The sequence below is a fragment of the Ovis aries genome, chromosome 17 (assembly GCF_016772045.2).
Source record: "Ovis aries strain OAR_USU_Benz2616 breed Rambouillet chromosome 17, ARS-UI_Ramb_v3.0, whole genome shotgun sequence".
Taxonomy (NCBI): Eukaryota; Metazoa; Chordata; class Mammalia; order Artiodactyla; family Bovidae; genus Ovis; species Ovis aries.
The window spans coordinates 59359668-59387186 of NC_056070.1; the positions used below are offsets into that span (position 1 = coordinate 59359668).

Genomic DNA, 27519 nt, shown 5'->3' on the forward strand with positions numbered 1-27519 from the left:
GTCGCTATGAACATTGAGGTGTAGGCATCTTTTAAAATTATACTTTGTCCAGATATATGCCCAGGAGTGGCATTGCAGGATCATATGGTAGCTCTGTCTTTCATTTTATGAGGAACCTTACTGAGCAACAAATGTACACTCTCCACTGACAATGTAAGAGGGTTGGTTCCCTTTTCTCCACACCCTCTTCAGCATGTATTGTTTGCAGATTTTGTAATGATGACCATTCTGACTGGTGTGAGGTGACACCTCATTATAGTTTTGATTTGCCTTTCTTTAATAATTAGTGATGTTGAGCATATTTTCGTGTGCTTCTTGGCCATCTGTCTTCCTTGGAGAAATGTCTATTTAGGTCTTCACTATTTGCAGGATTTTAAATAAATGGATATGTTTTATTTAGTATCAAAGTCATCAAATAGACATTGTTTGGAAAAAGTAGAAATTGAGAGAAACTTTTAAGACTAAAACGAAAAGCCTATACCATCCAGCCATCCCACGATGATCTCTTAGGTGTGTATCCTTTCTCACTGTCCTTAAGTGCATGGGTCAGCAAACGTTTTCTGGAAAGGGCTAGAGAGCAGTGCTTTCTGCTTTGCAACCTTCCACTCTCTGTTGCATTGCTCAGCAGTGCCATAATAGTATGCAGACCATTGGTAACACGATCTTTGAACACTGATATTTGCATTTTACAACTTTTCATGTGTTCTGAAATATTATTTTTCTTTTGACTTTTTTTTTCAATCACTTAAAAATCTGAAAAAAGAAACCCAACGTTCTTAACTCACAGGCTCAAAAGAAAAGGGAGACCAAGAACTGGATATTGCCTCCAGGGTCGTTTACCAGTCCCAGAACCTGCGCCTAATATTTGCATGCATAAGCACAATATGTAAGATAAATTTAGACTCTACGTTTGTGTACAGTTTTGATCACGCTTATTACACTTGTGTATGTAGGAATTTTCCCATGAGACTAAATCTTTGAAAACCTGAATTTTACTGGCTGTTAGGTGTTCTCCTTTATACATGTTCAGGATTCCTTTTGGTTTGCAATGGAGATTGTTTCCATTTCTTTAGCTATAATGGACAATGCTGTGATAAAATGGATTCTGTACCTTCTAATGAAAGAAAAATCAGTTACACATCCTAAAGACTCCTACAACTTTGTCTTTATCCAAAATCCAGAGCCATCCCTACCGCTGGACAGTGCAGGGAAGGGCTGCTCCCCCTGCATCATTCTCTTCAAGGAACTGAGTCAATTTCAGGAAGACTTTGGGATGTGCAGATGGAAATTCGGATAACTCAGGTCTCCCCCAATGAACATTTGGGTCTTGAATCCTGTCTTCCTGTTCTCCACCCAAGGAGGTCTATTTAAGCAAATTCACCACCAGATGCCGGGGAAAATTGAGGTCCATGTTGGGTTAAGAAATTTGCTGAAGGTCACACAATTTGGTGGTTAGGATTGGAACTCAGAGCATTTTATTTTAATTTCTTATTGGAATATAATTGCTTTGCAATGTTCTGTTAGTTTCTGCTGCACAGTGTAGTAAACCAGCTGTAAGTGTACATACGTCTCCTCCCTCTTGGACCTTCTCCCCCCTGCCTTCCCCCCATCCAGGCCATCATGGGGGACCAAGCTGAGCTTCCTGTGTTATGTAGCAGCTTCCCACTAGCTATCCATTTTACACGTGGCAGTGTGTATATGTCAATCCCAACCGACCAATTTGTCCCACTTCTTTGGTGTGTTGGTTAAATACCTTGAGCAGAGAAGTTTTACTCTGAGAAGAATATGAGGGGAAGGAATGAGAACAATACTCCCCCTCCTCCAACACACACACACACAAAAGGAAAGAAAGAAAAAAAATATGCTCTGGCCCATCCACTGTTTCCTCTATTGGGATTTAGCTTAATTCAACCTTTCGACTTGTTTGCCGTGTACGACAATTTCCTCCTTTCCCAGAAACAAATCGAGGTGTCTCTTGAACTCATGTAGACTCTCACTGCCTCGCCTCCCTGTTTAACGTTTTCCATATGTGTTTTAACTTAGTGGGACGCCAGCTCCCTTGGTTCCTGAGATATCCGATGCCTGGGTAATGTTTTCGAGTGTTTAAACCTCGAGCCGTATGAAAAGTCTCTCTCTTTTCCTTCTGCCCTTTCATAAATGGGGGCATTGCTCGGGAATCTCATTTCCTTTGTGTGTGAGTCCAATTCTTTTGTTATTAGCGTGCATAGGCTGCCCACATCTTATTTCTTCTCCTCTGAAATCACTTTGTCCCCACCATTAGGAGCAAGAAAGGCCTATGGAATACAGTGAGAGTCCAGGAATTGATATAAATCGGGCACTGAGGATTCCAGTTCTTTGAGTGGTTCTTTATGGCTGGAAGAAACATCAGAGATAATCAGCAGTTTACAAATTGAGCAACTGAGTTCCTGAGAGGTTACATGGCTTGTCCACGTTCAAGGTCATCAAAATGCTAGGGACACATAACAAACATTCTGAGCATCCAGGATAAGTCTGTGGTTCACCCATAGGAGAAAGTCAGTGAGGAGAGAAGTAAGACTCATCCCTGAATTCCTGACATTAATATGAACAGCTCAGGCCCAGCCTGATTATTCATAGTTTCTTAACTGTCACTTACTGTGAAGAGCTGATGGGAAAATATATGTATCTATATCTATCTATATATGTGTGTGTGTGTACTTATATATCTATCTTAGCCTCTCTGACACATAATTTATTTTGAAAAACAAGCAAAGAGTGAGTTAAAAAATCAATGAGCATAATTTTTTAACATTTGAGGTTAAAAATAAATGATTCTTACATTATTTATTGAACTGGGCAACAGTGAATTAAATATTTACATTATTAAAAGTCTCACTTTTGTAGTCTGTAATAGGCATGAAGAGTTTATTTGAAAAATAATATTGATACTAAAGATGAGAGCTCACGCCTGCTGAATTTCCCAACAAATCCCAAGAATTTGAGGATCAGTTTCCCAGTCTGTAAACTGTTACCATGAGTCACTGAAGCTGAGCCCCATTATTCCTTTCAACCCAGTCCAAGATTTTCTCCGCATGTGGAGTCCTGTTATTTTGTGGGTAGGCTAGAGTTCTCTAGATGAATCCATTCACTCATTCCTCCATCTATTTATCATTCAGCAAATATTTATTGGCCGCCTAGGATGATGCTTTTGAATTGTGCTGGAGAAGACTCTTGAAAGTCGCTTGGACTGCATGGAGATCAAACAAGTCAATCCTAAAGGAAATCAACCCTGAATACTCATCGGAAGGACTGTTTTTGAAGCCAAAACTCCAATACTCTGGCCATTGATGCGAAGAGCTGACTCTTTGGAAAAGACCCTGATGCTGGGAAAGATTGAAGGCAAAAGGAGAAGAGAGCAGCAGAGGATGAGATGGTTGGATGGCATCACTGACTCAATGCACCTGAGTTTGGGCAAACTCCAGGAGATAGTGAAGTACAGTGAAGCCTGGTGTGCTGCAGTCCATGGGGTCTCAAAGAATTGCACACACCTTAGTGACTGGACAGCAACAGGAGGTGCATGTCACCGGGCCAGATGGAGGACCGTGAGGCCTGACACCCACGCTTCTCCACATTTCTGATCAAGTTTTGATGTAAAGTGTGTGCGTGCATGCTCAGTTGTAGTTTGACTCTTTGTGTCTCCAGAGACTGTAGCCCGCCAGGCTCCTCTGTCCATAGAATTTCCCAGGCAAGAATAATGGAATGGGTTGCCATTTCCTCCTCCAGGGGATCTTCCTGATCCAGGGATAGAACCCACATCTCCTGCATTGCAGGCAGATTCTTTCTCATTGAGCCACCATGGAGGCCCAGCAGTCCTTTATATTTAACTCTGTCTGTTAAGGTAACTGGTGTGATTTTAGACTCCCAATTGAATTCTGTCAGATAAAGCCAGTAATCAAAAAAATTCCGCATACATGTCATCATAAACGGTGGTTGTGGCATTAAGGAAAGGCTCAGGATGCCATGAGAGCATTTTGGGGGAAGCTGAATGGTCAGGGGAAACAACCCTGGAGAAGCAGAACAAGAGGGAGTTAATTGAGGGAAGCAGGGAACAGTGTTCTGGCTCAAGGAACAGCATGGACAAGAGCAGAAGAGAATGAGGCACATTGGCCTTTCTGGCCAGTGGCTCAGAGGGTGAGCACCAGGTTGGTGAGCAGCTGGGGACACCTCTCCAGTGAGAAGAGCAGTGGGAGATGTAGATGGAGAGAGGCAGGAACCAGAGAATGAGATGGTGTGAGGCCAAGGCATCATCTGGTATTAGGGGAAAAGAAATGATTGAGTCCTAAGGGATAGAGGCATGATCTGTTTTGCAGTGAGAGACAATAGAGCATGATGGTTAAGACTCTAGCCCAGTGCTAGAGTCTAGTAGAAATAAAGTGTGAGTTGTGCATGTGACTGTAAAATTTCTGATAGCCACATTAAAAAAAAAAGTAGGGGCTTCTCTGGTTGCTCAGTCACTAAAGAGTCTGCCTGCAATGCAGGAAATCTGAGTTGGATACCTGAGTCAGGAAGATCCCCTGGAGAAGGAAATGGCAACCCACTCCAATATTCTTGCCTGGGAAATCCCTTGAACAGAGGAGTCTGGTGGGCTACAGTCCATGGGGTTATAAGAGTTGGACACAGCTTAGCAACAAAACCTACCAACCTACCCAAAAAAGTAAGAAACAGGATGAGTTGATTTTAATGATATTTTTGTATGGAACCCAGTATGTCCAAAATATTCTCATATTAACATACAATCTGTATAAAACAATGAATGAGAAATGTTACATTTTCTTTTTCATACTGAGCCTTCAAAATCCTGTGTGTATTTAACTCAGGGCACATCTCAATGTGACAAGTGAAAGTGAGTCATTCAGTCATGTCACTCAGTCTTTGCAACTCTGTGGACTGTAATCTGCCAAGCTCTTCTGTCCATGGGATTCTCCAGGCAAGAATACTGGGGTGGGTAGCCTATCCTTTCTCCAGGGGATCTTCCCTACCCAGGAATCATACCAGGGTCTCTTGCATTGCAGGAGGATTCTTTACCAGTTGAGCTACCAGGGAAGCATCTCCATGAGAACTTGCTATATTTCAAATGTGTTATAGCCCCACATGGCTACTTGCCATATTAGACAGAGTAGCGTTAAGGAGAGACTGCTGCTGCTGCTGCTGCTGCTGCTAAGTCGCTTCAGTTGTGTCTGACTCTGTGCGACCTCATAGACGGCAGCCCACTAGGCTCCCCCATCCCTGGGATTCTCCAGGCAAGAACGCTGGATTGGGTTCCCATTTCCTTCTCCAATGCATGAAAGTGAAAAGTGAAAGTGAAGTTGCTCAGTCGTGTCCAGCCCTCAGCAACCCCATGGACTGTAGCCCACCAGGCTCCTCCATCCATGGGATTTTCCAGGCAAGAGTACTGGAGTGGGGTGCCATTGCCTTCTCCGAGGGAGAGACTACCTAGGTTCAAATTCAGGCAGTACCACTAATTAGCTGTTGAATCTGCTTAAGTTCTTCCATCAGTCTATTTTCTCATTTGTAAAATGGAAATAACCATAGGGCTTACATAATAGAACTATTGAGAGATCTGAATAAGTTGATACACTTAAAGAGCCCAAAGCATTCAGTAACAATGATAGTCATAACTATGTGAAAAGACAAAACAAAACATCAGCCTGGCAAAGATATGGAATCAATGGGCAATGCCAGGAGTGATGGTAGGTAGACCAGTTAGACATTTGTTGAGGCCACGTTAGCAAAAGAGATTCAACAACTAGAAGAGAGGACTTTTCAAAGCTGCGGCTTTAGTCCCAGAGTATTAATCCCTCTGAACCCCATAGGGTTCATGAGGTCTTCGAAAACTTCTGAAATCTGGGATCCATTTCTGTCTCTGTTTCAGTCCTTTATCTGGGATTTCAGTGGGACTCTGAAGCTTATAAAATGAGAAAATTGTAATCAAAACATAAACATTTCTCATCCTGGAAGCAAGGTTTGGGAGGAAGCATTCTTTAAAAAAAAATGATTTCTTTCTCTGGCTGTGTTGGGTCTTAGTTGTCTCACACCGGGACCTTCATTGTGTCAGGCGGTGTCTTCTTCCATTGTGGTGCACAGACTGTCTAGTTGTGGCGCACGGGCTTAGCTGCCCCGTGGCACGTGGGATCTTAGTTTCCTGACCAGGGATCGAACCTGTGTCCGCTGCACTGCAAGGTGAATTCTTAACCACTGGACCACCAGGGCAGCATCAGCATTCTTGATGTACAGAAAAGTGTGGTGGTGGTGGTGGGGTGCATTCCTATCCAATCAAAAGAAAATGCACGATAGATTGTGAGGTTGCTCCAACATATTCAGCCTAATTCCAGCCCAAGCAAACTTGCTTCCATGGGGTCCAGGTGGACCCTTCTGTTCGAGAAACCAGGTAGAGATGGCACCAACTCCCCTTGCTTCTGATGGAGGATGCATGCACACACCCCTGAGCCCAGGCCTTGGGACTTAACGAGAACATGGAATTCAGTGAGAAAATAAACTTACTCCCCACTTGACCCCATCTGGATTCCCTCCTCCCACCCTAGAGGTGATAATTACCGAAGGCTTAACACCTCTCCTGTATCTTTATATACCCACTCCTGGGTGGGAGATGACAAAAATTCCCAATACACTGCTGAGAACTCTTGCCCTGGGGCAGAAGGAGGGGGCTGGGCAGGATGGAGGAAGTTCCTTGAGTTCTGACTCTGTCTAGCTAACTGGAAGGGAGTGGACAGGCCACCTAGGACAGAGCGTGGGGTCAAGAATCTCTGATTCAATCTACACCATCGGGGCGTTGGGGAGCTCAGGCCTGGGTGGGGCTTCTTAGAGAAGGGGAAGTGGGACTTTTCTATTTAATTCCCAGAAACACATGCCTGTTGGTGGGTTCTGTTGTTCTTAGGATGGAGGTGGGACTTTTCACAGAACTAGCCAGGTCCAACAGGGTCTATTCTCTGTTGCCCGCCTCAGATACCATCTGGCGCCTCTGCTTTGCTCTGGGCCACTGCCATACATATCTTCTCTCCACTTCATAGGCCTCAGGACCTTTGATGTATTATTTCCTACATCTTGACTCTGTTTTATTTACCTCCTCTCCTGATCATTGCCTGTCTGCCTTATTTTAGGTCTCAGTTCAAATGTCACCTTCTTTGTAAAGACTGGAAACAACCTTAATACTTACCAATATGGACTAGCGAGGGCTTCCCTGGTGACTCAGATAGTAAGGAATCTGCCTGTAATGCAGGAGACCCAGGTTATATCCCTGGGTTGGGAAGATCCCCTGGAGAAAGGAACAGCTTTCCTTTACAGTCCAGTACTCTCGCCTGGAGAATTCCATGCACAGAGGAATCTTGTGGGCTACAGTCTATGGAGTCACAAAGAGTCAGACATGAGTGAGCAACTAACACACATGGACTAGTGAAATAAATTAGGGTATAAGTAAACAGTGGAACACAATGCTATTTTATAAAAGAATGAGAAGCTCTGTCCATATGAGTAAGGAGTCTGCTGTAAGAAAAAATTAAGTAAAACAAAGAGAGAGAAAGGGGGAGTGAAAGAGAGAGGAAAGAAAGAAAGGAAAAGAAAAAGAAAAGCAAAACATGGAATATTGTGTATAGTAGGTTACCATTTCAGTTCAGTTCAGTTCAGTTGCTCAGTCGTGTCCAACTCTTTGCGACCCCATGAATCACAGCACGCCAGGCCTCCCTGTCCATCACCATCTCCCGGAGTTCACTCAGACTCACGTCCATCGAGTCCATGATGGATGTGAGAGTTGGACTGTGAAGAAGGCTGAGCGCCGAAGAATTGATGCTTTTGAACTGTGGTGTTGGAGAAGACTCTTGAGAGTCCCTTGGACTGCAAGAAGATCCAACCAGTCCATTCTGAAGGAGATCAACCCTGAAGGAAGTTACCATTTATGTATTAATAAATCCAGAAAAAATATATATGGGGTATGTGTGTGTGTCTGTGTGTGTCTGTGTGTATTTGGTAGTATGTACATACCTGAATACTTTTTTTCCATTTCCAATATATTTCCAGTAAGTGACAAAGCATGTTACAAAAAGTTATGTCAGATATTATCTTATTTTTTACATAAAGTCATAAATATACACAGGATGGGGCTGAGAGATATGTAACATAATATCTGAAGGTGGTACAGTTTCAAGTGATCACTTTTCCCTATGCTGTGCTAAGTTGCTTCAGTCCTGTTCGACTCTTTGTGATCCTGTGAACTGTAGTCCTGGGTGTTCATTAGAGGGGTGTTCATTTCAGCTTGTTCAGTTCAAGCTGAAACTCCGATACTTTGGCCACCTGATGCGGAGAGCTGACTCATTTGAAAAGACCCTGATGCTGGGAAGGACTGAGGGCAGGAGGAGAAGGGGACGACAGAGGATGAGATGGTTGGATGGCATCACTGATACAATGGACATGGGTTTGGGTGGACTGCGGGGGTTGGTCATGGACAGGGAGGCCTGGTGTGTTGCAGTTCATGGGGTCGCAAAGAGTCGGACACGACTGAGCGACTGAACTGAACTGTGGCCTGCCAGGCTCCTGTGTCCATGGGATTCTGGAGTGGGTTGCCATGCCCTCCTTCAGGGGATCTTCGAACCCATGAATCCTGCGGCTCCTGTATTGCAGGCAGATTCTTAACCGCTGAGCCACTAGGGAAGCCCCTCACTTCTCCATAGTTCGTACCTTCTGAGTTTTTCCCTCCAATGAACATGTTACTTTCCTGAAAAAATGAAACAAGACACAGAGGCAGTGATAGGCAGCCCAGCCTAGATCTTAAGTGCTCAGATTCCAAGGCACATTGCTCCAGTTTCAGTCCTAGACTGCTGCTCACTGGCTGTGTGACCATGGGAATATACCTGAACCTCTCTGTACCTTTGTTTCTTCATGAACAAAATGGATGTGATAATAGTCTGTAACTCACTGGGTAGTTGTGAAGACGTAACAGATGTGTATGTGTATAATGACACAATAAGTTACATAGCTATCTTTGCATTTATTTTTATTATTTTTAAAAATTATTATTAAAATTATTTTTTTTGAAAATACTGGAGCATGCAAGTATGTTACCTACTTAAAATATGTAAAATAAAAAATAAGCTACATTTTAAAATATACATTATCATGGTTAAAAACATGCATGGGGTGTGTATAATTTTATGTAAAATGTTATATTGTTATTTTTGAGATGCATCATATAAAAATGTTTGACATACATTTTTGTAACTGGCTTTGTCACATAGTATGTTAGAAATAAAAAAAAAGGTATTCCAGGATTCTCTGCCACTAGTTTTCTCCTTGGAGGCAATGCATGTCTATCCTGAAATATTTTATGGATGTACTACCAAACACACGGGCGCGCTCGCACGCATGCACACTCACACACATAAAACATCGGTCTTCTCTCCCCGACCTGGTCCCACAGTGGCAATGTCTACTTCCCAAAGCATGTAATCGCAGCTCCTCTGGCATGGTGCTGTAGAACCCCCGGGGACACATGACGACCTGCCACTGGTCACCCCAGACACCCTGGAGCTGTGAAATGTCAGGTGCCAGGAGCAAGTGCTTGAAAATCACCGGCGTGGCTGATGCTGTTCGATCGGTTTCCGTGGTGAAGGCGGTAGAAGAAGGCTCAGGAGCGGTCTGCCCTGGCCGCCCTCCACGGACCCCCAGCCTTCGCCTGAGCACACACTGACTCGGTGTGACAACTGGCTGAGCAGCTTTGATTAATTAAATATTTCACCCCGAATTTGCAAAACATCATCTCCGGCAAGTCCACATAACGCCTGTAACACTGGGTTAATTAGCTTAGCAGGTCACCGAGCTGGTGTGCTGATGTCTGTGTGACTCTTAAGCTGAAGAATGCTGGATTTAGAAGGAAGGGGAAGGCTTTAAGATCTGGCTAGCATGCCATTTCGTATGGCACTCAATAAAAGATTTCTTCCTAATTCAGTTCAGTTGCTCAGTTGTGTCTGACCCTTTGTGACCCCATGAATTGCAGCACTCCAGGCCTCCCTCTCCATCACCAACTCCCAGAGTTCACTCAAACACGTCCATTGAGTTGGTGATGCCATCCAGCCATCTCATCCTCTGTCATCCCCTTCTCCTCCTGCTCCCAATCCCTCCCAGCATCAGAGTCTTTTCCAATGAGTCAACTCTTCGCATGAGGTGGCCAAAGTACTGGAGTTTCAACTTTAGCATCATTCCTTCCAAAGAACACCCAGGACTGATATCCTTCAGAATGGACTGATTGGATCTCCTTGCAGTCCAAGGAACTCTCAAGAGTCTTCTCCAACACCACAGTTCAAAAGCATCAATTCTTTGGTGCTCAGCTTTCTTCACAGTCCAACTCTCACACCCATACATGACCACTGGAAAACCATAGCCTTGACTAGACAGACCTCAGTCGGCAAAGTAATGTCTCACTTTTGAATATGCTATCTAGGTTGGTCATAACGTTCCTTCCAAGGAGTAAACGTCTTTTAATATCATGGCTGCAACCACCATCTGCAGTGATTTTGGAGCCCAAAATAATAAAGTCTGACACTGTTTCCACTGTTTCCCCATCTATTTTCCATGAAATGATGGCACCAGATGCCATGATCTTCATTTTCTGAATGTTGAGCTTTAAGCCAACGTTTTCACTCTCCACTTGCACTTTCATCAAGAAGCTTTTTAGTTCCTCTTCATTTTCTGCCATAAGGGTGGTGTCCTCTGCATATCTGAGGTTATTGATATTTCTCCCAGCAATCTTGATTCCAGCTTGTGCTTCTTCCAGCCCAGCGTTTCTCATGATGTACTCTGCATAGAAGTTAAATAAGCAGGGTGGCAATATACAGCCTTGACATACTCCTTTTCCTATTTGGAACCAGTCTGTTGTTCCATGTCCAGTTCTAACTGTTGCTTCCTGACCTGCATATAGGTTTCTTAAAGAGGCAGGTCAGGTAGTCTGGTAATCCCATCTCTTTCAGAATTTTCCACAGTTTATTGTGATCCACACAGTCAAAGGCTGTGACATAGTCAATAAAGTAGAAATAGATATTTTTCTGGAACTATCTTGCTTTTTCCATGATCCAGCAGATGTTGGCAATTTGATCTCTGGTTCCTCTGCCTTTTCTAAAACCAGCTTGAACATCTGGAAGTTCACAGTTCACATATTGCTGAACCTGGCTTGGAGAATTTTGAGCATTACTTTACCAGTGTGTGAGATGAGTGCAATTGTGCAGTAGTTTGAGCAATCTTTGGCATTGCCTTTCTTTGGGATTGGAATGAAAACTGACCTTTTCCAGTCCTGTGGCCACTGCTGAGTTTTCCAAATGTGCTGGCATATTGAGTGCAGCACTTTCACAGCATCATCTTTCAGGATTTGAAATAGCTCAACTGGAATTCCATCACCTCCACTAGCTTTGTTCGTAGGATGCTTTCTAAGGCCCACTTGACTTCACATTCCAGGATGTCTGGCTCTAGGTGAGTGACCACACCATCGTGAATATCTTGGTCATGAAGATCTTTTTTGTACAGTTCTTCCATGTATTCTTGCCACCTCTTTTCAATATCTTCTGCTTCTGTTAGGTCCAGACCATTTCTGTCCTTGATCGAGCCCATCTTTGCATGAAATGTTCCCTTGGTATCTCCAATTTTCTTGAAGAGATCTCTAGTCTTTCCCATTCTGTTGTTTTCATCTATTTCTTTGCATTGATTGCTGAAGAAGGCTTTCTTATCTCTTCTTGCTATTCTTTGGAACTCTGCATTCAGATGCTTATATCTTTCCTTTTCTCCTTTGCTTTTCTCTTCTCTTCTTTTCACAGCTATTTGTAAGGCCTCCTCAGATAGCCATTTTGCTCTTTGCATTTCTTTTCCATGGGGATGGTCTTGATCCCTGTCTCCTGTACAATGTCACGAACCTCTGTCCATAGTTCATCAGGCACTCTATCTATCAGATCTAGACCCTTAAATCTATTTCTCACTTCCACTGTATAATTATAAGGGATTTGATTTAGGTCATACCTGAATGGTCTAGCGGTTTTCCCTACTTTCTTCAATTTAAGTCTGAATTTGGTAATAAGGAGTTCATGATCTGAGCCACAGTCAGCTCCCGGTCTCGTTTTTGTTGACTGTATAGAGCTTCTCCATCTTTGGCTGCAAAGAATATAATCAATCTGATTTCAGTATTGACCATCTGGTGATGTCCATGTGTGGAGTCTTCTCTTGTGTTGTTGGAAGAGAGTGTTTGCTATGACCAGTGCTTTCTCTTGGTAAACTCTATTAGCCTTTGCCCTACTTCATTCTGTATTCCAAGGCCAAATTTGCCTGTTACTCCAGGTGTTTCTTGACTTCCTACTTTTGCATTCCAATCCCCTATAATGAATAGGACACCAGACATCTTTTTTGGGTGTTAGTTCTAAAAGGTCTTGTAGGTCTTCATAGAGCCATTTCAACTTCAGCTTCTTCAGCGTTACTGGTTGGGGCATAGACTTGGATAACTGTGATATTGAATGGTTTGCCTTGGAAATGAACAGAGATCATTCTGTCGTTTTTGAGATTGCATCCAAGTACTGCATTTTGGACTCTTTTGTTGACCATGATGGCTACTCCATTTCTTCTAAGGGATTTCTACCTGCAGTAGTAGATATAATGGTCATCTGAGTTAAATTCACCCATTCCAGTCCATTTTAGTTCGCTGATTCCTAGAATGTTGACGTTTACTCTTTCCATCTGCTGTTTGACCACTTCCAATTTGCCTTGATTCATGGACCTGACATTCCAGGTTCCTATGCAATATTGCTTTTACAGCATCAGACCTTGCTTCTATCACCAGTCACATCCACAACTGGGTATTGTTTTTGCTTTGGCTCCATCCCTTCATTCTTTCTGGAGTTATTTCTCCACTGATCTCCAGTAGCATATTGGGCACCTACCGACCTGGGGAGTTCCTCTTTCAGTATCCTATCATTTTGCCTTTTCATACTGTTCATAGGGTTCTCAAGGCAAGAATACTGAAGTGGTTTACCATTGCCTTCTCCAGTGGACCACATTCTGTCAGACCGCTCCACCATGCCCACCTGTCTTGGGTAGCCCCAAGGGCATGGCTTAGTTTCATTGAATTAGACAAGGCTGTGGTCCTAGTGTGATTAGATTGACTAGTTTTCTGTGATTATGATTTCAGTGCGTCTGCCCTCTGATGCCCTCTTGCAAAACCTACCATCTTACTTGGGTTTCTCTTACCTCGGATGTGGGGTGTCTCTTCACGGCTGGAGTATCTCTTCCCCCCCCCTCCCACCCCCCCCCTCCCCAATCCAATTTCTTTCTAATCACCTTGAAAATAGAATAACTCTGCATGGTGGAATCTTACTCTGTGTTAAGTATTTTCTGAGCCTTACCATCTCATTTACTCCTGCAGGTCAGAGCTGCAGTTAGGAATGTTCTGGTTGCAAGGCTAGAGAACCCAGTTGCCTTGCACTGTGAAGAAAGCTGAGCACCGAAGAATTGATGCTTTTGAATTGTGGTGTGGGAGAAGACTCTTGAGAGTCCCTTGGACTTCAAGGAGACCCAACCAGTCCATTCTGAAGGAGATCAGCCCTGGGATTTCTTTGGAAGGAATGATGCTAAAGCTGAAACTCCAGTACTTTGGCCACCTCATGTGAAGAGTTGGCTCATTGGAAAAGACTCTGATGCTGGGAGGGATTGGGGGCAGGAGGAGAAGGGGACGACAGAGGATGAGATGGCTGGATGGCATCACCGACTTGATGGACATGAGTTTGAGTGAACTCCGGGAGTTGGTGATGGACAGGGAGGCCTGGCGTGCTGCGATTCATGGGGTCGCAAAGAGTCGGACATGACTGAGCGACTGAACTGAACTGAACTGTGCTAAAAAGGCATACTCGCAAATTATATACTTGTCTATTATTGTTGGTTTCTGCAATTGGACAATCTTGGAGTAAGCGAGCTTTAGGAATAACAGAATCCAGCACCCACTTGTTGTTTTTAGGGTGAACAACACCCTAGCTGTTGCTAGGCTGGCTGATGCTAGGGGTGTGTGTGTGTGTGTGTGTGTGTGTGTGTGTGTGTGTGTGTGTGTATGGGGCTTCCTTGGTGGCTCTGTGGTAAAGAGTCCACTTGCCAGTGCAGGAGACAAAGGAGACGCAGGTTTGATCCTTGGGTGGGGAAGATCCGCTGTAGGAGGGCTTGGCAACCCACTTCAGTATTCTTGCCTGAGAACCCCATGGACAGAGGAACCTGGTAGGCAATGGTCTATAGGGTCACGAAGAATCGGCTATGACTGAAACGACTGAGCATGCACACCGCATCTTTTTATCCATTTATCTGTTGATCGACAGTTAGGTTGCTTCTTTATCTTGGCAACTGTAAATAATGCCACTATGAACATTTGGGTGTGTGTGTCTTTTTGAAGTAGTGTTTTTGTTCTTTTTGGATATATACTCAGAAGTGGAATTGCTGGGGCATATGATAATTCTAATTTTAGCTTTTTGAGGAACCTCCATACTGTCTTCCCCAGTGGCTGCACCAATTTACATTCCCACCTATGGTGTACGTAGCTTCCCTTGTCCCGCCATCCTCACCAACATTTGCTGATTTTAGGTTGGCCTTATTCCTAAGCCTGTGCCTAAGGCATGACCGTTGACATGCCTTCCCATCTGACCCTGCCATGCCCTTTGTTATGCATATAATTCTCACCATTTTGTTTCATCATGTCCCCATTTATAGCTCTTTATCCTTTGCTTTATACAAAGTTTTATTGTTGTTGGACAGTGGAGAACACTATGAGGGAGAATTAATGTTAGGAATCCTTATCTTACTAGGTATATCACATAGATGATCATTTGTAAAATTTCTGATCCTTTGCATTTATTTCATTTATATGGTAAGACATAATGATAAACAGATGATAATGGTTTATCATATGATATATGTATAATGATAATGGTGACAATGCTGCTACAATTAGCTAAGAGTTATCTTGTGCCAGGTACTATAATATGTTTAAGTCTTGAAACATCTCTATAACATGGCTATTACGCCATTGAAAGTATTAGACAATTAAGGAAATGAAGGAACAGAGAGGTTAAGCAACTTGCCCAAGGTCACACAGCTAGCACATGGCAGAACAAACATTCAAACCCTGTCTGTTTGACTCTAGACCTCTGCCTAATATTGCCTCTTACCAAGTTAAGTTCATGGTTTCACTGGCATTATTGCTCAGAATAAGGCTGAGTTTAAGAAATAAAGGGATTGCCAGAAAAATAAAAATGAATTTCAGTGCTGGGACTTGTTGAGTACTGGGGAGAGGTGTCAAGGATTGGCACGCAGACTCAGATTCACAAATATTTGGATTGAACATGGTCATTTAGAGCCCTCCATGCTAGGGCTTGAGTCCCTTTTGTAGAGTAGCCAAATCCTTGTGGAAAGTAGTCCCAGCTCACCATGATTCCCTCACTCCCAGCTAAGGGCCCTGGTGGCTTTTTAAAGCCTGTAGTGTTTTTACTGTAAGTCCATACCTATTGGTCGTCCTGTTTAGACCGAGGTGGTTACCTTACCCAAGATGTGCCAATCAGAGCTTTTCCCCTGATAATTTGGAGCTGAGAGAGAGGAATGAAAAGATAACACATACACTGTGTAGCACAAGGAACTCTGCTCAGTATTATGTGATAACCTAAATGGGAAAAAGTTGGAAAGGGACTTCCCTGGTGGTCCAGTGGCTAAGATTTGCACTCCCAATGCAGGGGCCCTGGGTTCGATCCCTGGTCAGGGAACTAGACCCCACATGCCTCAACTGAGAGTTTTCATGCTGCAACTAAAGATGCTGCCACTAAAGATCCTGCAACAAAGATAAAAAATCCTGCATGCTGCAGCTAAGACCTGGTGCAGACAAATGAATTCATTAAAAAAGAATAAATACATGTATATGTATAACTGAATCACTTGGTTGTACGCTTGAAACTAACACAATATTGCTAATCAACTATACCCCAATATAAAATAAAGACTATTTGAGATTTAAAAAAAGATTCACACACACACATTCACATGCATGTTGCTTCATTCTCTTTTAGTGGTTGAACCAATGACATGCCCGCCCCTGCCAGGTGCTGTGGGGTGGCCCACGATGCAGTTGAAGAATTTGGGGTCTGTTTCCAGTTAAAGCAGAGGGATAAAGGCAGCCTGTAGAGAGAGACAGAGGGAGTGAAGAAAGGGGATCATTGGGTACCTGAGGGCCTCTTTTCCAGTTCTACGCCTTCCACAGGTTCAGCTGCATTCCAGTCTTAAGGTTCCCTAAGACTCCCCTGTTCTCATTCAGTCAGTAAGTCGTATCCAACTCTTTTGTGACGCTATGGAGTGAAACCTGCCAGGCTCCACTGTCCATGGGATTTCTCAGGCAAGAATACTGGAGTGGGTTGCCATTTCCTCCTCCAGGGGATCTTTCTGCCCCAAGGATCTAACCTGTGTCTTTCTCCTGCCTTGTCAGGCAGGTTCTTTAGTGCTGAGCCATCAGGGAAGCCCCTTTGACTCCTTCGTGTGTGTGCGAAGTCATTTCAGTCATGTCTGACTCTTTTGTGACCCTATGGACTATAGCCTGCCCAGCTCCTCTGTCCATGGGATTCTCCAGGCAAGAATACAAGAGTGTTGCCATGCCCTCCTCCAGGGGAACTTCCCAACCCAGGGATCGAACCTGCATCTCTTATGTCTACCTGCATTGGCAGGTGGGTTCTTTACCACTGTGACTCCCTTAGTCCTTTATGATATATGCTGTCTAAGATACCTCTATTCAGCTTCTGTCACTTACAATCACTCAGCTTGGTCTCAAGTGCCCAACCTCTCTGCCCAGAGCTGGGTCAAGTCTATGGGGCAATTCAAGGGGAATCCCTTCTGAGCAGAGCTTCTCTCTAACCCTCAGACTCGGCTGGAGCTGTGGTTTCAGACAGCAGCCAACAGGAGCCCTTACCATCGAGGCCCGGAGGACCGATGTGGATTTCTTTCCCCCCAAGGTCAGTGAAACCTATCACAGTGATTTCCCTCTGTCAGCAGCCAAATTGATCATTTTCTCAGGCTGCCTGAGAAACGCCAATTCCCGAGCCTCAGATATTCGCAGTGGAAACCTGTCTCTCCCCCTGGATGCCCTGGGGCCTTGTTAAAGCTCTCTCTTCAGCTCCAGGAGTCAATGTCCAGCCTCAGAAATGGCCCCATCTCACAATCCATCCAGGGGAGTGGGCAATGCTAAAATCCCTGGTGTCATAGCTGGAGTCTCACTGTCTCCCTTTAAGGGTTGATAGTTAAAAATTCATGGTTATTTTCAAAGGAGGAAAAATGCTTAAACTGCTTTCCTACTTGCAAACCTTCCCTTTTTTGATTCAAAATCAAACTTTTGTCTAGACAGGCGAGGGCTTTTTGCTGACATGCCTTGCCAGCTCAGAAACCTTGAGGCTTTCCAAATGCAACACCCCCGCCCCTTCCTGGCGGCCAGGCTCCGGCCATGTTTCTTCCAAACACAACCTCTGAGCAGCTCAGAGCAGAGCTAACTGGGTGGAAAAGCCCAAGATGGACATTGGCGGTTCTTCCTTTGGCTCAGCCATCTTCCTTAACAAGTTGTCTATGCTGGCAGCTGCTATGCTAACTCTCTGGCACAGTCTAGCTGTATTGCAGTGTTTAAAGTAGCTCTAACAGGTTCCTCTTCACCCAGCCTGCGTGTGTGCTTGCTCAGTTGCTTCAGTCGTGGCCGACTCTTTGTGACCCTGTGGACTGTAGCCCATCAGGCGCCTCTGTCCATGGGGATTCCCCAGGCAAGTATACCAGAGTGGGTTGCCTTGCCCTCCTCCAGGGGATCTTCCCGATCCAAGGATTGAGCCTGCAAGTCTCCTGCAGCTCCTGCATTGCAGGCAGATCCTTTGCTGCTGAGCCACCAGAAAGCCCCCACCACCCAGCAGCTGCTGCTATTTCTCCTCTCCCCTTCTTCTTTCTTCTTGTCTTCTGTTCCAAGTAATGTGTTCACTGTAGAAAAATTACAAACTGGATAAGCACTAGGAAAAGAATAAATACCGGATCCCATGATCTTATTCTTATAAAAATTTTCTATAAGTATATATACATATATACCTAAGTGCGTTCCTGCTTAGTCACTCAGTCATGTCCAATTTTCTGTGACCTTGTGGACTGTAGCCTGCTAGGCTCCGCTGTCCATGGGATTTTTCAGGTGAGAATACTGGAGTGGGTTGCCATTTCCTCCTCCAGAGGATCTTTCTGATCCAGGGGTTGAACCCATGTCTTCTGTGTCTCCTGCATTGGAGGCAGATTCTTTACCCACTGAGCCATCGGAGAAACCCACATGTATTCCTAGATATGATTAAATAAGGATCCTAAAAATTATCCCCAAATCTTTATAGCTTAAGCAACACAAGTCTATTGTCTCACAGTTTCTGTGGGTCAAGAATTTGAGAACAGCTTGTGTAGGAAGGTGTGTCGTTCTCTCTCATGAATTTGCAGCCAGATGTTGGCTGGGGCTTCAAGTCATCTGAAGGCTTGCCTGGGGCTGGACAGCCTGCTACCAAGATGGTGCATTCACTTAGCTGGCTACTCGGTGCTGGCTGTCGGCCGGGGACCAGATGGAACTCTCTTTTAGTAGGCTGTTTGAATATCCATCCTCACAATATGGCAGCTGGCTTCTCCCCAGAGTGAGTGATCCAAGAAGAAGCAAAGCAAAAGTGGGAATGATATTTCTGACATAGTCTCCAAGTTATATTTAATCACTTCTGCCATATTCTATGAGTTGTACAGACCTGCCCTGATTCACTGTGGCAGAAAACTACACAAGAGTGATGAGGCAAGGATACTAGGGGTCATATTGCTTGTTGTCTATCATCATATAATACCCATATCTTTTTTCTTTCTGCAAAAAAAAAGATGGCATTGTAGTCAACATGCCAACTTACCAACCATGTGACTAAGTCACCTTGGAGCAGATTCTCCAGCCCCAGTGAAGACTCTGATAACAGTGCAATCCCCCAAAATCTGACAGTGACTTCATGAGAAATTCTGAGCCAAAAATGACTAGTTGAGATCCTCAAATTCCTGACTCCCAGAAACTGTGAAATAATAAATGGTCACTGTGTTAAGCTGCTAAGTGTCTGTGACTTGCCATTTTCTGAATCAGTGTATTATGATCATCTTTGAACTACAAATAAATATAATTTTATAGCATCTTCTTAGGGGGGCAGTTGGAAATGTGTGTTTGTGTGTATGCATGCGTGGAGGGTGATTTAGGTTGTTATCTAAATTAGCAGGCATTCCAGAATTGGGTAGGGACCTGTTGCCCACCGATATTCTCAGGCCTCTCTCATTTAAAAATTATTATTTATGTATTTTTGGCTGCACTCGGTCTCTGTTACTATGCGTGGGCTTTCCCCATTTGTGGTGCCTGGGGGCTACTCTGTTGCAATGCATGGACTTCTTGTTGCAGTGGCTTCTCTTGTTGTGGAGCATGGTCTCTAGGGTGCATGGGCTCAGTGGTTGTGGTGCATGGGTTCAGCTGCCCTGAGGCATGTGGGGTCCTCCTGGACCAGGGGTCGAACTTGTGTCCTGTTCATTGGTAGGCATACTCCCAACCACTGAACCACCAGGGAAGTCCTCCAGGTTTCTTCTTTAGAGCATATGAAGGGGTTATGGGCTTCCCTGGTGGCTCAGATGGCAAAGCGTCTGTCTACAATGCAGGAGACCCGGGTTCGATCCCTGGGTTGGGAAGATGCCCTAGAGAAGGAAATGGCAGCCCACTCCAGTATTCTTGCCTGGAAAATCCCATGGACGGCGGAGCCTGGTAGGCTACTGTCCATGGGGTCGCAAACAGTCAGACATGACTGAGCAACTTCACTTCAAGGGGTTATATTTTCCCACTCACCTGAATTAATTATGAGCCTATGACTTGCTTGGCCAGTGAAATGTGACAGATATGACTTCCAAGTGACAGCATTTAATTACCTGTGCTCAATTTGTGTTGTTTTAGGCCGCTGACATGAGGGGCATTTTTGTTGTTGCGGCATAACTTAGCTTACCCTGACTAATACAGAGGCTAAGACAGAAGGTGATTCAGGTCTCCTTCAAGGTTGGACCAGGACCATCTGCTGTCAGATCCCTTCCTTCTTCTTTCCTTGCTCTTCTCTGTGTCTCAGGGGCTGGGCTCTGCAAGCTGCAGCTCACAGCTTTCCTATTCCCCCGGTGGAAATTATGACCTATTGGAAGGTGGGATGAAGGGAGAGGTCAAGGTATTTCTTTCCCTCCACTCTTCACTCAGGCCACAGCTCTAGTAGAAGCTACATCTTCTCTTTTCTTTAGCTCCTTCCACAAGTCTGGCTGTGGTTCCAGCTTCCATCAGCAGAAGACCCCAAGCTTGGGCTGCAGTAATATCACCTCTTCTTTCTGTCCTCCAACTGAGGGGTGTTGGTAACCCCCTGCTGTTGGTAATCTCTGCTTTCCTCACTATATCCTTTGGTTTCTCAGATTTTCCATCATTTGGGTAACTGATTCCCTGCTTAAAATCTCTTGGTTTCAAATGCCCAGAGTGGCTTCTGTTCCCACAATTGGTCCCTGAATGATACCTGGACTCTGTGCTGGGACCTATAGAAAGACAGCAAGTGCAGTGAAGAGTGATCTAGATATGGTGGGTCTGCCCCATGAAGATCCACACTCTGATGGGGAAGGCAGACTCATAGGGCGATTACGCCAAGCGTGGGCAGTATAGAGCCCTGGGGACTCTAATACAGTCTTGGAGGTCTGGAAAGACTGAGATCTGAAGGATAAACAGGAATTAAACATCAGGGAAGTTTCTGGTATTCCCAAGCTGCAAGGCAGGGGCCAGCCCCTTTAATGGCCAGCTCACTACCATTAGTAGCATCAGTTGACAGGGTGAGGTTGGGCTGCCCCCTGCCTTCTCTGTTTCCTGGCACTGGTGCTCATTTTGCTTCCAGTGATTGATTACCAGTTACAACAATCTGGGTGATCTGGATCCAGCCACAAGCATTTCTGAGCACCCATTGGCTCTGCAGATAAAGTGGCTCTGACTCCGAGAGGGATGTCATCATCACACTGATTGTTTGGCTTATTTAAGAAAATGCCTGGAGAATCTGGGGAGATTGGCCAGAGAGCCAATCTTCTATCTCATCATATGTGTTCTGAGCACCTGCTCAGGGTCTGGCCCTCTGCCTGGCACTGGGGTGGAAGGCAGCCACACCATCAAGTAAGGCACTCTTCCTTATTTTTCCTGAGGAACCCATAGTCTGATGGGGGAGGAAGCAACAACAGAGAAAATTATTACAATACAGTTTTTCAAAAGCACATAAGGAATGGAAAGGAGGGAGCAAGTGACAGCCTAATTTATCAGAAAAGCTTTCTCAGAGGAAGTAACATGGAACTGGGTATTGAGGGATGAGTAAGAGTTTGCTAGGGGGAGGAAGATAAGCAATAAGGATATTCAAAGTGATGGAAATAGTACATACAAAATTATAAAGCTAAGAATAAAAAATGTTAAACATAGTGCATTCAGTGATATGTGATCTAAAGCGTAGGGTGCTCAAAGTATAGGGTTCATGGCTGGGAGTGTATGAGAAGAGAGTAAGAAGGTAGGAAAGGTCAGATCATGAAGGACCTTGAATAACAAGCTGAACAGTTTGGATGGAATTATATTAGGAGATTAGAATAGGGAGGGGCTATATCCAGATCTGCATTTTGCAAAGACTAGTATGGCTGTTTAGTATGGATAAGATTTACTTATTCAACCAGTATATATTGAGTGCTACCATGAGTCAGTGGTTCTTGTTAGGTGTTAGCAGTAGCAGTGAACAAGAAAAACACCCTATCCTTCTCGAGTTTGATCTAGCATGTATGTGTGTGCTCAGTCGTGTCTGACTCTTTGGCGACTCTATGGACTGTAGCCCGCCAGGCTCCTCTGTCTATGGGATTCCCCAGGCAAGAATACTGGATGCCATTTCCTTATCCAGGAGATCTTCCTGACCCGGGAATTGAACCTGCTTCTCCTGCATCTCCTGCGTTGGCAGGTGAATTCTTTACCACTGAGGCACTAGTGGACGCCCCCCAAACTAGTGTAGGAGACAGATAATCAGAAAGTGTGTGTGTGTGTGTGTGTGTGTGTATAGTGCTCAGTGCTATGAAGAAATATTAAAAGCAACATAGTAGTGACTGCTGATGGCTATTTAGAGTCAATAGCGGGTTTAGGGTGATCTGGGGGACAGGATCGGTATTCCAGGAACAAGTTCCTTTGAGATTAAGTTACTGTCTGTGGCAGGAGATGGGATTGAATGGGGGACAGGTTGAAATTTATGGGAACTGAGGTGAATTATGTGAGGGATGGGAGGTTTAGGAGACAGAAGGTGATGCACTCAGGGTTGGACATAGCTAGTTGATGCCACCTGTCACAGGGACACATGGTGTGTTCCCCTAGCCCTGATTTGTTTTTCTCCTGGACATATAGCTAGACTACATTCCCCAACCTCCCTTTGAAGTTAAGTGGGAGTATGAATTGGGCAAGAGTGACATGGGTCCCTTCCAGGCCTGGCATCTAAAACCTCAAACCTAAAGTATGCATTAAAAAATAATTATGTCAGTATGTTTGTCATCGAGGGGTCTTCATTACTGCATGGGCGTTTCTCTAGCTGCAGGGAGCAGGGGCTACTCTTCGTTGCATTGCCTGGGCTTCTCATTGCGGTGGCTTCTTTTGTTGCGGCGCACAGGCTCCAGGGCTCTCAGCCTTCAGTATTTGCAGCACGTGGGCTCCGTGGTTGCAGCTCCCAGGCTCTGAGCTCAGGCTCAGTAGTTGTGGCACATGGGCTCAATTGCTCTATAGCATGCGGAATCTTCCCTGACCAAGGGTTGTCACGCGAGTGTATTTGGGGGGTAAGAGATTGAAACTGTGTTTCTCGCATTGGCAGGCAGATTCTTTACCACTGAGCCACCAGGGAAGCCCTAAACCCTCCCACATAATCTTCCATGCATTTTCTTTACTCACCTGAGAGCCAGATGCTTAAGACCCAGTAGGCGGTCGGATGCCCTGGAACAGGTTTTCTGAACCATTGATTTGTGAACCAGACAATTCTTTGATGTGGAGGACTGCCCTATATACTGTACGGTATTGACTAGCATCCCTGGCCTCTACCAATGAGATGTCAGATTTCCCCGCCTCCGATTTCAACAACCACAACCACATCTATATGTTACCCAATGTCCCCATTTGGAAACCACTGTCCTAGAAGAGAAGACAGAAGCTCCCTGGGTCCCTGAATGACTGTGTGGAGCAGAGCTCACCCCGCTGATTCTCACCAGACTAGGATGTGGATGCAAAATAAACCTTTACTGTGTTAAGCCACAGAGATTTGGGGGTTGTTTGTTATAACAGCTTAACCTACGCTAATACACCACTCACACCTGTAGTTCAAATAGGTCTGGGCTAGAGTTACATTCTTAGGAGTTACCATCAACCAAAGTTGTGAGAGAGCCGGAGGTTACCAGGATAGTGAGCTCAGAAAGGGCCTGAGGGCTGAGGATTAGGAAATTTGAGGATATGGCCAAAGGAGGAGAAGAGATTCCCCCAATGAGGCTGATGGCAAGAGGTTGGAGGACATCCAGAAGAGGGTGGTTCCATGGATCCTGATGGAGGGAAGACTGGGAGCCCAGCAGGGAAGGCAGATAACAAAAGTTGGCTGGGGTTGCTGGCTATTCGGTGAATATTAAATCCATCGACTTAAGAATCAGGGGAAATAAGGAACAATCAACGTGGAACAAAGCCGTCAAAAGGTCAGGTATCTGGTCCCAGTCTTGACATCTTCCTTCATTCTGGTGGTAAACCACCTCCCTCTCTAAGCTTTGTAGAGCCCCCCATTAAAGACTATTCTTTCCAGATCTGCAGGATACATCGAGCAACATCTGTATAAGGCTTTAATCTGCCTCCCACCCATGCTCAGCCCAGCTCTGGCCCCCACAGAAAGGTGTTGTATAAACAAAAAATATTGTCATTCCAAGATGCTGGGTAAGTGTTTGATAAAGATCAGAGGAAGGCCGGGACCCCTAATAGCCCCTGCAGTCAGAGGGGGAGGCCTCATTCCATCTTTGAGTTTCAAGAAAAGTTTGTAAAAGGAAGCCCTGTGGCAGAGGCTCGCTGGGATGGTTTAACAAAATGAAGGAAATTCCCCATTTCCTGGTTGTAAGAAAATATGGGTGGGGCGAGCCTTAAGTGAGCCGTTCACGGTGTCTGACTTTGATGTCAGATGAATGACAATGATCTCCAAGGCAGGAACACAATGTAATGAACTCACCCTGCTTTTCCATGAAAAACAAAACCACTGAAGGGGCCTTGAGTGGGAAAACAAAGGCTCTTTGAGTTGTGAGGCCTTGAGGAGGAAGACTTTGGGGTGTTCTCGAGCTGTGACTAATGGGGCATGAAGATACTGGACTACTGGGCCAAAGCAGGGGGTTCATGCTAGATTTCGTAGTGATGTCTCCATAGCTGCTATTTAGTTTAGTCTCAATGGATGGCCTACTGAGTTTCTGGACCTAGATCTGAGTCTGTCAATATGGAGTCAATACTAGAACGTCTGGACAGCTCAATACAGATGAGACTATGAGGGACCGTGGGAATTAGAGCTCCCTGGACATAGGAAATGTGCAGTAAATGTTTGCAGCGCTGAAAAAAATATATGGAGGTCAATAAGAAAGTTCACAATCTCATGAAATAGTAGGACACTTAATTCCTTTATCCTGTCTTCCTTTTTCCCCAACAGTGTTTATTGATGTTCCAGGCTCAGGGCTGAGCAGAGACGTATGATGGTGAACATGGCAGGATGGGTCTGTTTTCGAGGAGGCTGATGCTTAGCTGGGAAGGCAGAGTGTTTAATGAGCCACATGATGAAGTGTGTTAAGGGCTATGAGGGGGAAAGCACAGAGGTGCTCACAGCAGAAGCATGGGGTGGGAGGTGGAGGCAGTGAACATTGGGTACTAATCAAGTAGGCAGAGGGGACTTCTCTAGCGGTCCAGTGGTTAAGAATCCACCTTTCAGTGCAGGAGACATGGGTCCAATCCCTCACTGGGGAACTGAGATCCCACCTGCTGCAGAGCAACTAAGCCCACGAGCCACAGCTAGAGAAGCCCACACACGGCAATGAAGACCGAGAGCAGCCAACAATTAAAAAATAAATAAATAAAATGAAATTTTAAAGAGACAAGCAGAAGTCAGGATTAACCCCAGAGAGAAAATTAGATTCCAAAGACAGAGGAGGGAATGGTGCTTAAGCTCGATTTTGAAGGATCAAGAGGAGCTGCCAGTAGAATGGGAGGAGGGGAGGGCATTCCAGGCAGAGGGAACAGTGATGCAAAGCCACGGAGGCTTGAAAGAGTGCAGTTGGTGGCAACTACCAGTGACTCAGGAATGCTGGGGAAGGAAGTTCAGGAAACGACAGGAGAGGTGTCAGAACAATAAACAGGGTCAGATCAAGAAGGGTCTTTTAGACAAAATGGTGACGTTTGTTCTGAAGACAATAAGGAGCCATTGAAGAACTGTGAGCAGGGAAGTGATGTGATCAGATTTGAGTTTTGGCAAACACACTCTGGACCCTGAATAAAGGACAGCTTGGAAGGGGAAGACTAGAGAGATGAGTCTGGAGATGGCATCCCAGACAACTCCAGGGAACAGGTGTGTGGCTGAGGCTTGGGGTAACTGAGTTTCTTTTCTTGCTATTGCATATAAAAATAGGTAACCATGAGTCAGGTGGTTGCTGGATGGTTTACCGGTGGTCTGGGCTTAGACTGGGTTCAAGAATAAATATATTGTTCAATTCCTCCAGTGAGTGATATGATTTGCATGCATATGGGGGTGTAAGCCTGGGCATTTCTGCCTAGAGGCACATGGAGGAAAGACTGACTTCAAAGGAGAAAGTAACCTTGGAGCAGTGAGCTGGGGGTGAGGAGGGGTCTTACAAATTGAAACATCCAAAGGAGGTGGAAGCATAGCTGATTGGTTACAAGCATACGTCTTGATGATGAACAGATCCAACCCTTGTCTTTTAATAGTTGTACAACTTTGAGGGAGTCCTCATGCTCTTTCTGAGCCTCAGTTTTCATCATCTGCGTAATGGGCATAAGTGTGGCATGAAGTAAGGGCTTATCTAATAGTTCCTGCAGGGTTTAGATTTGTACAGTTTTGGGAAACAAGGTGTCCTTTTTGCTTTTCTTTGAGTTTCTCTTCATTCCATTCCTCAGTTTTCTAATGTCACCATAATCTTTTTTTTTTTTAATTCCTTGCCAAATCTCACACTCAAGCAAGTTGTAAGTGTATGTTCTTCCATGAGTGTTCTTCTGTTAGTTCAGTGGGAACCTTTTCAGTCTGTCTCAGCCACATTTCTCTAGTGAAATAAACCAATAGAGTATATGTGTGTGTATGTTTTAAAACATTTATGTTAAGGCATTGGCTCATACAGTCATGGGTGCTAGTGGGTCTATAATCTGTAGGGCAGGCCCACAGGCTGGAGACTCTTAGGCAGGACTTAACGCTACAGTTTTGATTCAGAATTTAGCACAATTTAGTAGAAAGTGTGTGGAATTTTAAAAAGGAACTGTGAGTCCATGACCAGCTCACGACTCTGCTCAACAGAAACAGGATCATATATGCACCACAGGATGCAGCCTAGGATGTTCTTAGCAGCAAATGACTTGAAACAAATACCCACCAAGAGCGTGATGATGAATAGATTAATAGCGGTATCATGTCTATCTAGTGAAGTACTAGGTAGCAGTGAAAAAGAAATGCAGGTACATCAACTTGGATGACACTCACACATCGTAGAGAGAAAAGTATCTGGACACCAAAGAATAAAGCTCTATGATTTCATTTATTGAAAGTTCAAAGGTACCAGTTAAAACTATAGGAAGGTAGTCAGAGCAGGGGCCACTTTGGGGAAGGGATAAGGACCAGGAGGGTGGGGCTGAGCGTAGTGATGAGGGCACTTGCAATGTCCTATGCTTCCATCTTTTACCTTTTGTCCTTTTAAAAAAAAATTGGGGTATAATTGTTTTGCAATGCTGTGTTAGTCTCTGCTATACAACAAAGCAAAGCAGCTATATGTATACACCTAGCCCCTCCCTCTTGGACCTCTTCCCCTACCCCTCCATCCCACCCCTCTAGGTCACCATAGACTATGCTTCCATCTTAATGGTGGTGACAGGGGGATGTCCACTTTGTCAAAACTGAAGGGTTTCAATGTTAAAATGCATTCACTTTATTTTTTGTATGATTTATTTTAATTAAGAGCTTGTATGAAGAATAATGTTATGTTGGTGAGCCAAACACGTCTGGGGAACAGATCTGGCCCCCCAGGCTGCTAGGAGGAAATTCTGGTTTGTCATCTTGCCTCACTGCTATCTATGTGGCTTCTGGTTCCTCCTCAACTGGTACAAGGAAAGGCACGTTCACT

At 44.7% G+C, this 27519-nt stretch overlaps 1 long non-coding RNA gene across 3 annotated transcripts in view; it reads left to right on the forward strand.

Annotated features, from left to right (window-relative positions):
• The window catches only part of LOC132658006 (uncharacterized), a 405815-nt gene that overhangs the window by 215936 nt on the left and 162360 nt on the right, over window positions 1–27519 (forward strand). For 2 of the 3 annotated variants that reach the window (XR_009596898.1, XR_009596897.1), the window contains exon 4: window positions 16955–17045. The exons of the other annotated variant lie outside the window; for it this stretch is intronic. This is a non-coding gene — a long non-coding RNA (uncharacterized LOC132658006). The remainder of the gene's footprint in view (window positions 1–16954; window positions 17046–27519) is intronic. 3 annotated transcript variants of the gene reach the window in all.